The 10,587-nt window shown below is 43.3% G+C and overlaps 2 pseudogenes; both read left to right on the top strand.

Annotated features, from left to right (window-relative positions):
* Positions 1–641: 641 nt before the first annotated feature.
* LOC148034484 (lysophospholipid acyltransferase LPEAT2-like) lies at positions 642–1,492 on the top strand (annotated as a pseudogene).
* A 7,829-nt stretch (positions 1,493–9,321) lies between these two features.
* LOC148034483 (lysophospholipid acyltransferase LPEAT2 pseudogene) lies at positions 9,322–10,367 on the top strand (annotated as a pseudogene).
* The last annotated feature ends 220 nt before the right edge of the window (positions 10,368–10,587 follow it).

The following is a 10,587-nucleotide window of genomic DNA, read 5'->3' as shown; positions in this document are numbered from 1 at the left end:
AGGAGGAGCAACACCAGATGATGATCAGAATAGCACAAGGGGGAGCTGGAATAGCCTGGATGTGTGCGACGAAAGGGGAGGTCTCTGCTCCTGCAAAAGTGTGCCCGAATAGGTATTGAAGAGGGAAAAAAGTGAGAGAAAGTGGAGGATGATACTCTGCGCTGGAAAACAGAGGACGGCATCAGCTGGGAGAAGGAGGCTTCAACAAAAAAAGCATCGGCTACAGAAAAGGGGAGCTCTGCAATCTGAGGAAGAGAGAGGATTGGAAGGAAAACAGTGACGAGGAGGAAGAGAGAGGATTGGGGGAGGAAAAGCTGGAATGCAGAGGGAGTGCTGAAGTCGGGTGAAAGAGAGAGGATTGAAAAAAAGAAACAGAGTGCTCTGAAAACGGGATATAAGGAGGAGCTCTGTGACATCAAATCGACGTCGAATGATGCTGTGAATAGAATGACGACGGCTACTGTGACAGACAGGAACTTGAAGAGGAGGGGACAGAGGAAAGACATGGTATTTTCAAAAGCTGAAAAGGGTGTGAAATTGATGAGTCTGCGATGAATGCACAAACGGCCCTTCATTATAAACAGCAACATCAATCGTAACACCATCATCAGAAGCAAAGCTTCCAACTAGACAAGCAACAGTGTCAGTATGAATCACATCCACTGTATGGCTTTTTGGGAGATCAGCCTATGTTAGGGGGGCTGCCAGCTGTTGACCCTTTCAGGAATCACACAGAAGATATTTCAAATTTGTACGAATGGATCAAAGTAGTGTTATGCCTGCCTTTAGCAATCATCACGCTGATGGTCATCCTCCTTACCACACTGTTTGGGTTGCTCTTGGCGAAGCTGCTGCTACTTGGCTGGAAAGACAAGCATTTGCCAATGCCGAGGTGGCGGTGAAATCTCTTGTACACTACACGACTTCTTGGTAGATTCATTCTCTTCTGCTTTGGGTATCATTGGATACGGCGCCTTGGAAGACCTTCAAAAAGAGAAGCTGCTCCAATAATAGTTTCAAACCATGTTTCTTTCATAGACCCAATTTTCTTTTTCTACGAGTTCTTCCCTAGCTTTGTCAACTCTGCTTCACATTCCAATTTACCTGGCATTGGGTTGATCATCCGGTCTATGCAGGTTATCAGTGTAGACAGATCTTCAGCGGAGTTTAAAAAAAAAACATACACTAAAGGAAATTAAGGATAAAGCCATGTCCAATAATTATCCTCGAGTAATGGTCTTCCCTGAAGGCACAACAACAAATGGTAAAGTGCTGATATTTTTTTTAACTTGGGGCATTCATGCCAGGCCTCCCTGTACAGCCGGTTGTACTGCGCTACCCATTTGTTCACTTTGATAATTCATGAAGAAAAATATCTGTGTTAAAGCTCATATTTCGAATGCTCATGCAATTTCATAACTTCATGGAGGTTGAGTACTTGCCTGCAGTCTTTCCATCACCAAAAGAGAAGGATGTCATCAGCTCTATATGACATAATCAACCTTGATTCCATTGATCTTTTTCTGAGCTGCAATGTGGACATTTACAACAGTAGTCAGCAGTAAATAAGAATAATTCAGCTTGATTGATCTTCTATCCTAAAATTTAACAAGGACTTCTGAAGTTGCGACATTGCTTTCGAAACCCTTCGACATCTTTGGTGAACCCGACGTGAAAGCGTCGCAGAAATTTCAGGATGGGAGATACTTCAGCCTCTATTTCAGCTTCTTCTACAACTCCAGCTGCATCTACTTCAGCTCCATCTATGACTGCTGCGTCAAGTACTTCAACGGAGGATCTAAAACAAATTTTACAGAATATGTCCATGTATATGCAGCTCCAAAATCAGCAAACACAAATGTATATGCAGCAGCAACAACAATTGCATCAACAGCAGTTGTCTCAGTAAAGGCAACTCTATTCGGAGCAGGAGAATGCAAACAGCGCGACTAAGGCTATTGAAGCAGTTGAAAGTGAGAAGAAGCTATTTGATGGGCGTAATGTTTCAGCATATTTGAAGACATATGAGATCAAGATGGGGTTTTTTGGAGTTCCTGCTGGACTTATGAGTAAGTACTTCCTTCGTCTTGTCACACCTGCTTTGAGGACAAAGGTGACTGATCTTTTTATTCAAAATACACATTGGCAAGATTTTAAGAAGGCTCTAAAAGAAGAATACTTCCTTGAGGACTTTGGTATGGCTACTCGGCGGTCATTCCGAGAGTGGGTCTGCATGCCAAACAAAGGTCTTGCTGCTTCGGAGTTGATTCGAGAATTCGAAGAGAGGTATAGTCAGCTTGATGCTATTGAACAAAGAGCATTGGATGTTGAAAAAGTTGAACTTTTCTTGCAAGCTACAGATCCTGCTCTTCAAGAAGAATTGGGTGAGCTTCTTGAAGATCGTACGAAGCCTATGGGTCTTAAAACTGATTGGCAGGATGCTCAGGATGCAGTCTCGACTTTGACCAAGAGGAGGATATGGAAGACTCGCCTACAGAATGGTTCCATGACACCTACACTATCATCTGCTCCTATGCCTACTTCTATCCCTGTTATTTCTTCTCCTCCTCAGCCAGTTTCTTGGCCTATGCCAGTGCCTACTGTTTCTACTCCACCTATTCCTCCTGTTCCACGACCGATGCCTACACCTTCTGCTCTAAAACCATCCGCTCCATCGGTGCCTACCTCTATTGATGATATAATCAAAGGCATCACAGATTTGACACTTGAGTCAGTCAAAGCGGAGTTAGTAGGAAAGTTGAAGGAGCAGTTTGCTTCAACTGTGCCTACTACTTCTTCTAGTGCTCCTACTGCACCTAGGAGTGCTCCTAGTGCTCCTAGGAGAGATCGAAGATGTATTTGGTGTGATAGTACGGAGCATCAGCATTGCAGGGATTGTGACTCTTTCCAGGATGCAAGGAGGCAGAATTTGGTATATTGGGGGCAAGATGGTAAGATTTGGTTGACTGAGACAGGAGCTCCACTTGCTACCAACTTTGGTAAAGGTGGAATGAAGAAGTTAGTGGAGGATATGGCTGCGCGTACTTCTTATGTGACAGCTAGAGGTGATGCTTCTGCATATGGAGTACAGATTGAGAAGGGATCAGAGACTCAGTCCGCACTATGGACTTATGCTATGGAGACTGCAAACAAGGGGAAAATTCAGCAAACTGTTTTGACTAGTGCAGGCTCTAGCATCAGATCAGAGACAGGTTGGGACTCGCCTGTTGACAGGTATTCTATTTATGCTTATTTGGCTAAATCTCATGGTGCAGATGTATTTGTTGAGGAGAAGCGTAAGAGGGATGAAGAAAATCCAAGTGCAGCTAAGAAGACTAGAGGGGGTGAGTTTGTTACTCCACCTACTGCAGGACCGTCTTCAAGACCAGGGCCAGATCGACAGATGGAGGATGCTCAAAAGAGAGAAAAGAGGCAAGAGCCTAGAGAGAGAAAGAAGCCAGGATTCAGATTGATGTCCGATATTGAGACATCTACAGACATGTAGAAAATCTTTAATGATAAAATACTTGGCAGTGAGGTGACTTTCACTATTTCTGAGATTTTGGGCATCTCAAAAAGAGAGTTTCAGGAGGTCCTGAAAAGGAAAAGACATGCATTGGCTACCACTGATACACAGGGAGTTTTGATTAGAGAGTTGGATGAGGATGATGATGAGGTTATGGTTGATAATGCTTCTGTTTTGCCGCAGGTAGAGAAGAGGGTTCAGCCTATGCATTATGCTGAAATTGATAAGCCTGTTTTGATACCGCGTAGTCACTTTTCGCGGAGCCATTGGGCTAGGGCAACTACAGAGACGATGATAAAGATTGGAGAGAAACAGGTGCCTTATGTTGCATTGGTTGATCATGGTTCAGAGATTAATCTCATAGTTCGTGGAGTTTATGAGAGTAACAGATGGCCTATGGATGTAGAGCATGGGTGGCGTATGAGAGCCGCCAATAACACTGCAGGTGATTTATATGCTGCTTGCCCTAGTGTCAGGGTTTCTATTGGTGATGTAGAGGAGGATTTTCATTTCTTTGTGCAGGATTCATGCTCTTATCCCATAATTCTAGGTCAGCCATTCATTACAGAGATGCACATGGAAACAAAGGTCATGGATGATGGATCTGCTTATGCACGGATTCGCAGTAAAGATGGTATGAGAGCAGTTCAATTTATGACTGTATGTGTGAACCATGTTAGAAACAGAGATACTCTCAGAGATGCACCCTTACCCACTGTGAGGGATTCGGGTTTTCATTAGGTACCGCCGTTTCGCGAGACGACGGTGGTACAGAGGAGAGGAGATTGGAGTTCTCGCCTCCTGGCAGCAGTGTTTTCTCCTCCAGTTATGTTGGGATTTCAGCAAACAGTTCAATGAGTTATCAGAAGACTTCTAGGTTGCCTAGAGCTGCCAGGCAGTATATATGCAGGAAGGAGAAAAATTTGAAAAATGCAGGAATTTTGGAGGATGATGAGCACATAGATGGTATGTATGACAGTGTGATTTGTGCAGATACGATGTCAGAGATGGGAGATATGCTGAAAACTGATATGCTGAATTGTCATGGTAATGTATTAGTGCAGTCCCTAGACATGTTTCATGAAATTGCAGATTTTATGTCACAGATTGAGTCAGAGGCTGAGGTAACTCAGCAAAGAGTGCTGAGTGCTGAAGAAATTCAGCAAACAGAGTTTCCAGCTGGTTATGATCAGCTTTCAGAGAGACAGAGGGCTGAAAATTTTCAGCCAACAGAGTTTACTGCTGAAATATTTCAGCATTCAGAGTTTGGGGCTGTTCTTATGCAGTCCATAGAGCAGAGGGCTGAGAATATTCAGCCATTGGAGTGCAGAATTGCTGATTTACAGCAAGGTTTATGTAATGCAGAAGAGCATAATGAAGCCAGGGTTGACACGAAATACAAAACTGTGGATAAGAAGGTGAAGCCGGTTGCTGTACCGCTTCCACCTGACAGTGATCAGCAAATAGAGAGGGCTGCTAAACAGCAGATTTTGAGGAATCCGGAGCATATTGGTCATAAATTTTCAGCAGAGACACTTGCTGAATTGAAAATTGGAAATGGTGATTTCTTGTTACCCATAGAGAAGCAATGCTTTCAGGATATGCTTGAGCGTCATGGAAGGGGATTTGCTTTTGTCCCACATGAGATTGGATGTGTGAATCCTGATATTGTTGCTCCTATGGTCATCTTTACTATTCCTCATATTCCATGGAATCTCCGACCTATTCCAGTGCCTAAAGCACACTTGCCAAAGTTGATTGATTTATTGAATGAGAAAATCAGGATGGGAATCCTTGAGCCTTCATCTGCACCATATTCAAATAGGTGGTTTACAGTTCCAAAGAAGAATGGTACTCTTTGATTTATTCAGGACATGCAGCCAGTGAACAGAGTTACTATCAGGAATGTTGGTATAGGTCCAGTTGTGGATGAGTTTGCAGAGGCATTTGCTGGACGTGCCATCTATTCTTTGGGTGATTTGTATTCAGGATATGATCAGTTTCAGCTGGCTTTGGAAAGCAGGGACATAACCACCATGAGAACTCCTATTGGGCTTGTCAGGATGTGTACCTTGCCTCAAGGTGCCACTAATTCTGTTGCGCATATGATGAATGCCATGCATAAGGTCCTTCGTGATTACATACCTCAGCTTACTATGCCTTTCTTGGATGATGTGCCCATTAAGGGGTGTGCAGAAGAAAAGAAGAATGAGAGCCTAAATGAGCAGGGATGCAGATACTTTGTGACTGATCATATTTCAGCATGTGAGAAGATTTTGGCCAGGTTAGAAGAAGTGAACTTGACACTTTCAGGGCAAAAATCTGTTTTTGGAGTGAATGAGGTTGTCATTGTTGGGCATATGTGTGGATATTATGGCAGGAAACCGTCACCTGATAAGGTGAATGCTATAGGCAAGATTGCAGAGTATTGTTCTACTACTTCAGAGGTACGGAGATTCATTGGTGCTTGTGTGTTTTGTATGATTTGGATACCTCATTTTGCACACATAGCAGATTGTTTGTATCAGCTGCTTCGAAAGGGGCAGAAATTCTATTGGGATGAGAGCCACACTAAAGCCATGCGGAAATTGAAGAAGTTATTGCAGAATGCTCCTACTCTCAGAAAAGTGGATTATAACTGTGATAGGCCTATTGTATTGACAGTTGACACTAGTCCAATTGGCATAGGTTGGGCTGTGGGTCAAGATGATGCAGATGGAAATAGGTATGCTATTCGGTTTGGGGCGAAAGTCTTAAACGAGAGATAGAGAAGATATCCGCAAATTAAGAGGGAGTTATTGGGGATTGTCACGGCTCTCAAATGTGACAAGGAGTACTTTATTGGAGCTTCAGTTGTGGTAGAGACAGATTGCTTGCCATTGATTGGTATGATCACGAGTTGCTCTACTCCGGATATAGCCATGTTGAGATGGATTGCATACATCAAGTCATTAAATCCGGAATTTAAACACATAGCAGGGAAGGATAATCCAGTGGCAGATATGTTGTCTAGAGCCAGATATGATGATGAGGAGACTCTACTTGCAGAAGAGGATGATGCAGAAATTTCAGCCACTATGGTTGATCATGTTTGTCATGTCTATGATATTGTGGCTTTCACAGAAGAGCTCTATGTTGGAGATTGGTTGCAGATTGGCAGGTACCTTAGTACACTAAGCAAAAGAGATGAATGGACAGATGAAGAGTTCAAGAAGATTAGAAGGAAAGCCTATGGTTATTTTCTCAAGGACGGATTTCTTTGGAAGCATCCAAAGAAAAGAGGCGGATTACCTTTGCGGGTTGTCTGCGATAGAGAGACACAGTTACAGGTGATGAGGGAGTTTCATGAGAGTCCTTGGGCTGGTCATAGAGGAGTATGGGCTACTTATGAGAAAATCAAGGAGAAATATTGGTGGAAAGGCATGTACAGAGATGTTTCTCACTTTGTTGAGACTTGCAGAGACTGCCAGATGTATTCAGTAGTGCGTCATAGAGATGAGCTTCATCCGACCTATCCGCTATGCATTCATTATAAGTGGGTAGTTGATTTGGTTACCATGCCTATGGGTCTATGGCAGATGAGATACATTGTTTTGGCTAGAGAGGATCTTACCAATCATGTTGAGGGCAGATCTTTGAGAACGAAGACCACTAGTGCAGTGTGTAAGTTCTTATTGGAGGAAATTTTCTGCAGGTATGGTTGTGTGGGTAAGATCACTGCGGATCGTGGTGAATTGGATGCAGATGAAGCTAGGGAGTTTTTCTCTCAGCTAGGAATCAAGTTGGCTCTAACTACAGCATATAATCCAGAGGGAAATGGAAAGAGTGAAAGAGGGCATCCGCCGATAGTGAAAGCATTAGCCAAAGCATGCAGAGGACGGATTGGAGAATGGCCAAGACTTCTACCATTTGCTTTATGGGCTGATCGTACGACTCATAGTGTTACCACAGGATATATGCCTGCAGAGTTGATGTATGTTCAGAAACCTGTTATGCCGATTGAGACTTGTGCTTTGACCTGGCCAGTTTTACCTTGGCAGGAGGATTTGACGAGAGAAGAGCTCTTAGCTCTTCGGATTCGACAGTTGGAGAGGAGACCTGAGGATATTCAGCTAGCTATTGACAGGTTGAAGGTTGCTAGACTAAGGAATAAGGACATGTTTGACAGTAGGCATCGCTTGCAGCCTAGAGCAATAGAAGAAGGAGATTGGGTATTGGTCTTTGATAGCAGTCTTGAAAATCAGCATACTGCACTTCGGAAGATGGTGAAAAGATGGTTTGGGCCGTACATAGTCAAACATGTCTTTGATAATGCAACATATGAGCTGACTGAATTGGATGGGACAGTGCTTAGAGTGCCTATTGTTGGAAAAAGAATCAAGATTTTCAAGAAAAGAGATGATGAGGATTATGCATTGGAAGAATTTTCAAGAGAAGAGCAACGACAAGAAACTCCAATGGAAGAGACAGATGATATGGCTGATAATCTTGTTGATCTACCGGAAATGCATAACGAAGAGATTGATTTGTTTGTGGATCTTGATGATAATGATCATGGGTAGTTGGCCCATCCAGAGGATGCGCAGGATTAGAGGGGGTGGATATCGTATTGCTGCGCATTCGAGGTGTGTAAACCACCCAAAAGTCATGTGTGTGATTTGATACTTTGTACATACTTAGTTGTTATGTTTTCTCTTTCATTCTATGCTGAAGACGGAGAAGAATAAGGAATTTTGGAGAGACTGGCAAACCGTTTCATCGTCAATTCAGCCTGGGACAACCATACCAAGTCAACCTTTGGTGGGAATTTTGCAGCCAAAAAACCCCCCAAGAAGCAAAAGTTGCACCTTTACTTGCAAGAAGTGATATTATAGTTACACGAAATATTGAGTGGGCCAATCTTTTGGTTGGTTTTGAACAAGCAAATCGATATGTTATCATGGACCCTCGAGAAGGATTAATGATGGTTGGGTACATAATTGAATCAAGCCATTGGCTGCCTCGTCAATTTCTACACCGAAGGCGGCCATTCATTGCTTCTATTATGAATGCATCAGGCAATGTCCTATTTACTGTGAGGAGACCGCCTTGGTTCATTAACAGCACGATTTATGATGAGATAGATGGAGGAGTTCTGGGCTTTGCCAAAAGGAGATGGAATTCTAGGGGTTTTTTCGGGGACAAAGGAGCCGTGCTTTAGGGGAAAGGAGCCGTGCTTTGGGGGGGGGGAAAAGAGAAGCTTTTGTGTTTTTGAAAACTGTTTTTGGTGGGAGAAAAGGGGAAGTAAGGAGGACGATATTCAGCGCTGAATATGGATTTGCAGAGGACGATACTCTGCGCGGAATAGAGGAGGAGCAACACCAGATGATGATCAGAATAGCACAAGGGGGAGCTGGAATAGCCTGGACGTGTGCGACGAAAGGGGAGGTCTCTGCTCCTGCAAAAGTGTGCCCGAATAGGTATTGAAGAGGGAAAAAAGCGAGAGAAAGTGGAGGATGATACTCTGCGCTGGAAAACAGAGGACGGCATCAGCTGGGAGAAGGAGGCTTCAACAAAAAAAGCATCGGCTACAGAAAAGGGGAAGCTCTACAATCTGAGGAAGAGAGAGGATTGGAAGGAAAACAGTGACGAGGAGGAAGAGAAAGGATTGGGGGAGGAAAAGCTGGAATGTAGAGGGAGTGCTGAAGTCGGGTGAAAGAGAGAGGATTGAAAAAAAGAAACAGAGTGCTCTGAAAACGGGATATAAGGAGGAGCTCTGTGACATCAAATCGACGTCGAATGATGCTGTGAATAGAATGACGACGGCTACTGTGACAGACAGGAACTTGAAGAGGAGGGGACAGAGGAAAGACATGGTATTTTCAGAAGCTGAAAAGGGTGTGAAATTGATGAGTCTGCGATGAATGCACAAACGGCCCTTCATTATAAACAGCAACATCAATCGTAACACCATCATCAGAAGCAAAGCTTCCAACTAGACAAGCAACAGTGTCAGTATGAATCACATCCACTGTATGGCTTTTTGGGAGATCAGCCTATGTTAGGGGGGCTGCCAGCTGTTGACCCTTTCAGGAATCACACAGAAGATATTTCAAATTGGTACGAATGGATCAAAGTAGTGTTATGCCTGCCTTTAGCAATCATCACGCTGATGGTCATCCTCCTTACCACACTGTTTGGGTTGCTCTTGGCGAAGCTGCTGCTACTTGGTTGGAAAGACAGGCATTTGCCAATGCCGAGGTGGCGGCGAAATCTCTTGTACACTACACGACTTCTTGGTAGATTCATTCTCTTCTGCTTTGGGTATCATTGGATACGGCGCCTTGGAAGACCTTCAAAAAGAGAAGCTGCTCCAATAATAGTTTCAAACCATGTTTCTTTCATAGACCCAATTTTCTTTTTCTACGAGTTATTCCCTAGCTTTGTCAGCTCTGCTTCACATTCCAATTTACCTGGCATTGGGTTGATCATCCGGTCTATGCAGGTTATCAGTGTAGACAGATCTTCAGCGGAGTCAAAAAAAAAAAACATACACTAAAGGAAATTAAGGATAAAGCCATGTCCAATAATTATCCTCGAGTAATGGTCTTCCCTGAAGGCACAACAACAAATGGTAAAGTGCTGATATTTTTTTTAACTTGGGGCATTCATGCCAGGCCTCCCTGTACAGCCGGTTGTACTGCGCTACCCATTTGTTTACTTTGATAATTCATGGAGAAAAATATCTGTGTTAAAGCTCATATTTCGAATGCTCATGCAATTTCATAACTTCATGGAGGTTGAGTACTTGCCTGCAGTCTTTCCATCACCAAAAGAGAAGGATGTCATCAGCTCTATATGACATAATCAACCTTGATTCCATTGATCTTTTTCTGAGCTGCAATGTGGACATTTACAACAATAGTCAGCAGTAAATAAGAATAATTCAGCTTGATTGATCTTCTATCCTAAAATTTAACAAGGACTTCTGAAGTTGCGACATTGCTTTCGAAACCCTTCGACAACGATAGGTAAACATATGTGCATTTCAATGCCCTCCCAAAAGGCATTCATTTGTGGGA

The sequence above is a fragment of the Lygodium microphyllum genome, chromosome 6 (assembly GCF_053477565.2).
Source record: "Lygodium microphyllum isolate KBCC chromosome 6, Lygodium_microphyllum_v1.1.10, whole genome shotgun sequence".
NCBI lineage: Eukaryota > Viridiplantae > Streptophyta > Polypodiopsida > Schizaeales > Lygodiaceae > Lygodium > Lygodium microphyllum.
The sequence above is the reverse complement of the archived record's forward strand: the minus strand, read 5'-3'. Positions and strand labels throughout refer to the sequence as shown.